The 6,838-nt window shown below is 35.0% G+C and overlaps 1 long non-coding RNA gene across 1 annotated transcript; it reads right to left on the bottom strand.

The window, feature by feature from the left end:
* Window positions 1-2,487: 2,487 nt before the first annotated feature.
* Window positions 2,488-4,600, bottom strand: LOC128662410 (uncharacterized). The gene is made up of 3 exons (XR_008402775.1): window positions 4,533-4,600; window positions 3,458-3,478; window positions 2,488-2,594 (listed from the first exon to the last, which is right to left on the bottom strand). It is a non-coding gene; the product is annotated as an uncharacterized LOC128662410 (long non-coding RNA).
* Between the last annotated feature and the right edge of the window lie 2,238 nt (window positions 4,601-6,838).

The raw sequence follows: 6,838 nt of genomic DNA, 5'->3' as shown, positions 1-6,838 counted from the left end.
TTAATAGTCTGACAAAACTTTATCTGACAGTTATACCAGGAGTCCAAATATATATGGATCAATTACTGGTTTGCTCTTGAGTTGTGAAAGTTTAGATGCAAGAGCATCACTTGTCTAGGTTAAAATATAGTGCTTCCCCGACAGTCTACTGGAAATTTGTCAGAATCACCTTTGCAAGTCTTAGCCTTCTTTTGTTTCTTATGCTCAAGAGCGTGTCCTAATTACTAAATGGGCAAGTAGACTCATTTTATATAATTTCAGTTTGTATTTCATACTAAGAAGAATTACCTGAAGTAGAAATAGTAGACAATTAAGTTTCTTGATCTTCTATGATTAGAGATACCTCAAGGTTTGATGCCCCAAATTGATATGTGCAACTGCAGACAGGTGAGACCTTTTGCCCTTAGTACGTTTGGCAGCAGTTTGCATTAAATGCTTACAGTCAGCTGAGGTCTCGTGTAGTAAATACAAAGGGAAGTTTATCAAAACATATATTTTTTTGGAAGACTCATATTAGATATGGATAACTACCGTATATAATATCCTGAACCTCTTAGGGATGAGAAATATCAAAGACTTGCTGCATAAAGATTACAATTACAAAAACAAAACCCTCCACTAAAAACAAACAAACAAAAAACACTAAACACACCTGCAAAATTTAAGAAACACAGTCAGCTAGCCAAATATGACTAAAGGAAGTGCTGGGAGAAAACTGCACAAATGAAGGTTAAATCCAATAGCAGATGGAAACTAAATTGCTAATAAAATGGTTGGCAGGTAGCCAGGGTAATGGCAAGCAGCCAAACTAAAAGTATATAAAGGAAAAAAATACAAAACAACCAAATATGAGGGAATATAAGTAAGAGATATACTTCACACAGGAAACAAGGCAAGCAGAAAAACTAGACAGGAGAGATGACAAGAAACTTGTCATTCATGGATTGAAGGTGGGAGTGAAAGAAACAAATTGCCAATATTACAAGATGGCGACCACAGCTATAGTTACAAGTGAGTGAAGAAGCGAGAGAGATGAACCAGGGACAGGACAAAATGCCAGAGGCTAGCACTGCAGAACAGGAAGCCTGGCCGCTGATTAATAAGAGCAAGCAACTGTTTGTTATAAAGAGCCATATAAAAGACAGAAACTAGTCATTTGTAAACCACTACCATGAGAAGGTCAAGGACCTATGAAGTCACAGTAAGAGATGAGAGTGAGAACAAAAGGAAATGACACCTTATAATTAAAAAGATGTGAAATATCAATAACACAAGTAAAAAGGAAAAGTAACATAGAAAATTAAATTAAAATAATTCATACTGGTAATAACATGGTAACAAAACAGTCCAATAGAAACTGCAATGAGAGAACTGAAAGAATCATGAAGATAGGAAAATATGTGACGTGCAGTCACAATATATGTGAGAAAAGGCTGTAAAATGCACAAAACCTTTTAACCTATTGAGCAGCAAATAGAAATAGAATGAACTGTCATTTGGACGCTATATGAAAATTTTGACTACTATCTTTGGTCATTATTCTCCCTGACAGTTCAACATGTGCCCTTATTGGTCCCAATCACTTGAGTAGTTAAAAAGAGAAACACATAATATGAGTCAGTAGTATGCTATTAAAATGACAATATAACTAAGGGTTTGATCACAGTCTATTGATAATTATAAGTATTAATACAGCTGCAGATGAACCATTTTGTTTTATTTTTTTTTAACAATAGTTTTTTATTGTTTTAAAATTACAACTTACAAGTTATACATTATTAACAGTCAATCATCAGAGTGGAGAAATTTAAACTTAAAAGAGGTTCTATTAGTTGAAGAGGTAATTAGAAAATACTGTGCATGGTACCATTGTTATAGTTCTCAGTGGTCACAGAGTATGAATAGTCTGTAATCAGGTAGTAGTGGGTACTAGTAAGACAATGCCATTAAAGTGTGGTATACTCAAAGCCGTTGTAGTCCATACTATCATATCATTAGTCTCAGCTATTACATGGGAAGCCACCACTTCCTCTAGTGGTATAGTTGTTTGTACCATTATCCAATCATTACATCATAGTGTTATAGAGGTTGAAGGTTGAAATTTAAAATTGAGGAGAAAGAAAAACATATAAGATAATTGGGAAAGGGGAAACAAAGGGATGAGGATCGGGTAAACTGGAAACAAGGGGGGGAAAGGGTTCCGCAGGTCGTGGGGTATGTGAACACTTCAGTCGGTGTGGTATAAAGGAGTTAAGATTGGACGCAATGGCGGTTTCCGTGTAGATGAGCCATTTTTTATGTCAACGTAATCACAGTCAGCCATTTTAATTGGTTGCATGAAGTCCTGTTTCTACTGATCACAATGCAAATTCTTGATAATTATCAACACATTTTCAGGGCCATTTTTCACTTATCGATATTTATATGCCTTGTAGAGGATGTGGGCATTACAGCCAAATAGAATCTGTAACTATCAATAGCGGCTTGCTCATGAGTGTTCATTGCCTTGGAAGAGCATTGCAGGGATGACTGTTGATTAGAGAACATTAAACACCTCTTGCTGTTGTGTAAAAAATGTATTTGTGTCACACTCCCTAAAGAATAAAAAAAGCAAAGGAAATGTCTTAAAAATGCTGAAAATTGTCTAAATCAGCTGATGATTTGAAGTATTTTGAAGACAACCTGTTACAGAACTTGCCTTTCAGCCTTTCTGCAGATTATCGTACAAGCAAAGTTTGACACAAAACCAAGAGATATTCCTTTAAACTACGGTGCAAAAAAAGAGACAATACATCTTCTGCCTTACATTATCATTATATGGACTTTCTACCTTTCCTTCCTTCATTTATTTAATAAATTGCTTAATATTTTCATATTTTTAATTGGTATTCAGCAAATGATTTGCTCATAACTCATTGCAAACTTTCTACATTATCAGTTTTAGGTATCCACATCATATATTCGTGAGCTACCTACACACTGACCCATGATTCAGTATGCATGACTAAGGGCTTATAGTCATGTATACTTGACAATGTATTTTTCAATTCTATAGAACTTGCAATAAAACAATAAAGGTCTTTTTTTAACAAGGCTGTAGTCACAGTGTTTGTGTGCATAGATTTGAACTCTGTGCCTAAAAGTATATGTGTGCTGTTTTTAAACCTGCTTGATACAGTTTTAGGTATCCACATTGAACCTTTGTGAACTACACAGTGACCAATGATTCAGTAAGAATTCATATTTTTCATCAGCCATTTACAATGCGTTTGTATTACCTCTAATATTTATTGCATACAGCTAAGCAAACTATTTTTTTTTTATACACAAAAATCTGTGATTTCATTTTTAGACAATCACTAAACTGTAGTCTTAATGCCACGTACAAACAAATATAGAAGCTCCTTGCCTATATTCCTTATTAATCAAATGAATAACTAAGCATAATATTTCTTACCTGCTCTGGCACTCTTCCACACTTTTAAAAAAACATAAATGACAAAATGTTAGATCAAACATTTAGAAATACACATTTTAAATATATAATAAAAGTTTCTGCTGTATAAAAAATGATTAATCTTAATATAATTGTACACAAATACACATTTTATGTCATTAAAAAAGTAGGAAGCTTTATCTACAAAAGTCCTTTGATAAAAGTGGTACATTTTTATAACCTTTGTTTGCATACACAAAGCACTGATTGTTTGTTTACTTAGATGTTACAAGCAAATAATAAGTCATCATTTTTTGTTGTCCTTCAATAAAATTGCTTTAACGTTTGAGCAACAGCCTTCTCTTGTAAATATTTCATGCTGATTTATATGTTTTCTATGCTTCAAATAACTCATTTTCTATGAAAAAAAAGAAATAAATTGATGTATTATAACACATTTTGAATTTCTATGTCTCAGGCTTTCTTTTCTCAATTTAGAATGGCAAATAGAGTTCAAAAAAGCTGTAAAATTCCAAGCAGGGACACGATCAGCAATCATTCACTATGCTATTCCCAAATTAACTGCAAAATCAGGAAAAAAAAACTCTAAGCAAGATAATTCCAGTGTACTTATTTCTGAGATACTATAGTAAGCCTTAATTTTATAAGAAATACTGGTTTAGGTACACTATAGGGAGAAGAGGCTGTTTGCTTTATATCTTTTCTATAGTCTGTAGAGTAATTGTCATCATAAATCAAAAAGTACAGAATATATTTAGTATTTCATTGCTCATCACTACTGTCTTTCTGCAACTAGCCATTGGAGCTATATTTAGCAGAGTTGAGTCACACTCCCTTTGTTTCTCTTCAACTGCTACATTTGCTTCATACTAATTTATGAATGATTGTTTTACGCAATACTTTGAGTTTAAAGGGACGTTATAGTGCAAAAAATGACATGCTCCAGTTTAATAGAGAATGTTGTTTAGCATTAGCAATCAGGCAGTTCTATTTGTTTACCCCCCCCCACAAATGGGGTTAAACACATAGTCAAAGTAATGCTCATGAGCAGACACATCAGATCCCCAGCGCTCACCACTTCCACGTCTTCTCCGGCAGCGTGTCTTCAGCGAGTGCACAATCATCAGCCTGCTTCCAAGTGAGGGTGTCGTAAGACAGCGTTGTCGTTAGGACGCCAAACAACGTGCAGACAGGAATTCAGTAAGTCTATCGCAACTCCTCCCCAGGAAAAGCACAGTGACTCTTGTAGTAAAAGTAGAAAAGTCTTTATTGGTAGTAGAGCGTAGATAAAAATAGGGATGTGAGATACAACTCACAAATTCAAAATTGGTGTTCCAGTATTGCAAGACACGGCAAACATGTTTCGTGTGGGGCCTCCACACTTGTTCACTGCTGTTAATTGCAAGCACTGGATACACCTTTAAAGGGCAATCAATCACCAAAAATTGTAAACATGTGTGTACTTAACCCTGCCTATATAGTAAATTACCAAAAGATACACAAACATTGTACATGTGGGAAAATTGAAACAACTAACATTGAAAAATATATAAATAGTAATAACATCATAATTTTTGAGCTATACAAGCAAGATGTATGATATATGATTCTATTAGGGAACCAGGAAAGACCAGGACTTGTGAGATAAATAAACATTAGATAAAAAGATTGACATCAGATTCCATATTAATGCCAAGCGGATATCTGGTATTGAGAGTGAATATCCACTGAGCCTCCTTATAGCTCAGTTTATATTCCCTGTCTCCCCCTCTGGAGTGTTTTGGAATGTAGTCAATGGCCTGAATTGATACTAGGGATGAGTCAGCATCATGCATATTTTTAAAATGCTTAGCAACAGGCGTGAAGACATCAGGGTTATCAATATCCCTGATGTGTTCAAGTGCTCTGTCCCTGAGCATTCGCTGGGTTTTTCCAACGTATTGGATCATGAGCAACTGAGCATTGCTGGTCCAAAGTCGATACACCCATTCAGCCAATTGGCATAGTCAATCACACAGCTGGGTCATGTAACTACCACCGCTGATTGGCTCGCCAGATGTATTTGCTCTGGACCAACAGTGATCTGCGGCTCCCAAGTGGTACTATAACTTTGTGGGGGTTAAACACATAGCATTGCAGGGTCACTATTGCAAAAATGACATGCTCTAATGAATTATAGCATGTAATACAGCCAACTATAGTCTACAAATAGACCAATGGCTGCTTATCTGTCTGAGATGAAACTAAGATAAACAGCACATTTCCTAGATCCATAGATAAAGAGTTAAGCAAAGTATATCCTGACTTGAAAATTCATACTCTAAAAAGATTTTTTTTATTTTATTTATATTTATAACCAACATGTAGTACTGTAGTAACAGAAAAGGGAAAAAAAGAAAAGAAAAATCAGAACAATACAACACCACGCAGGGTGTAATAAATGATAATACAATCAACAGCATTGTAATATACAATAACATACCTCAATACACATTTAGCAGATACTACCCCAGATTATATTATGCATGTTTGTATTCAAATCTAAACAAAGTTTTTTTAAGAATTGTATTAAATACTCTTCCGAGAATTTTCCTTAATACCACAATGTTGGGATTTTTATCTCTATGGGGGAACACACCAATCCAACCAACACCAAAACACCAGGCTGAACCACTAACACAAAAAAACAAACAAAAAAAAAACAAACAAAACAAAAAAAAAAAAAAACACACAAAAGAGACAAATAAACAACAGCCAACAAACTTCCTCTCTCCCTCCACCCCACTACTACCACCTACTATTGCTCTACACCAGATACTATCCAATCAGGAGGAAAGTCCCCTAATAGCACTAGGTACATAAAGCTTTCTGAGCTCAAAAATGGGAAGAGAATAGACTTTTGAATACAACTAGGGTACGATTTAATTATAGGCAACCATCCCACTAAATTTTTTTTAATTTTTCTCTCTGTAAGAAACCTAGTATGGTAAGATTCAAAAATAATCTGATTTTGAATTTCTTGGGTGACCACCTTCAGTGAGGGGAGACGCTTCGCCTTCCAGTTTTTCACTATTAAATGTCTCACCAACAGTATAATAATATTTAGTATTGTCACCCCCACCGGAGAAGCCGGGATCTGGATATTTAACAAGAGTATATTCTCTAGCTCTAAGGTAATATTTAATTGGTAGTACTTATTAAACCAGAAAACCACCTTCTTCCAAAGCTGTGCCATCTTTGGGCAATACCAAAACATATGGACCAGATCTGCTGCCATCGAAGAGCAACGCGGGCACACAATACTTTGCTGGGGATAGAATCTTGAGAGCCTAGCCGGAGTTAAATAAAAGTTATTTATAAGTTTAAAATGTGTTTCCCTCC

Source organism: Bombina bombina, chromosome 6, assembly GCF_027579735.1.
Source record: "Bombina bombina isolate aBomBom1 chromosome 6, aBomBom1.pri, whole genome shotgun sequence".
NCBI lineage: Eukaryota > Metazoa > Chordata > Amphibia > Anura > Bombinatoridae > Bombina > Bombina bombina.
The sequence above is the reverse complement of the archived record's forward strand: the minus strand, read 5'-3'. Positions and strand labels throughout refer to the sequence as shown.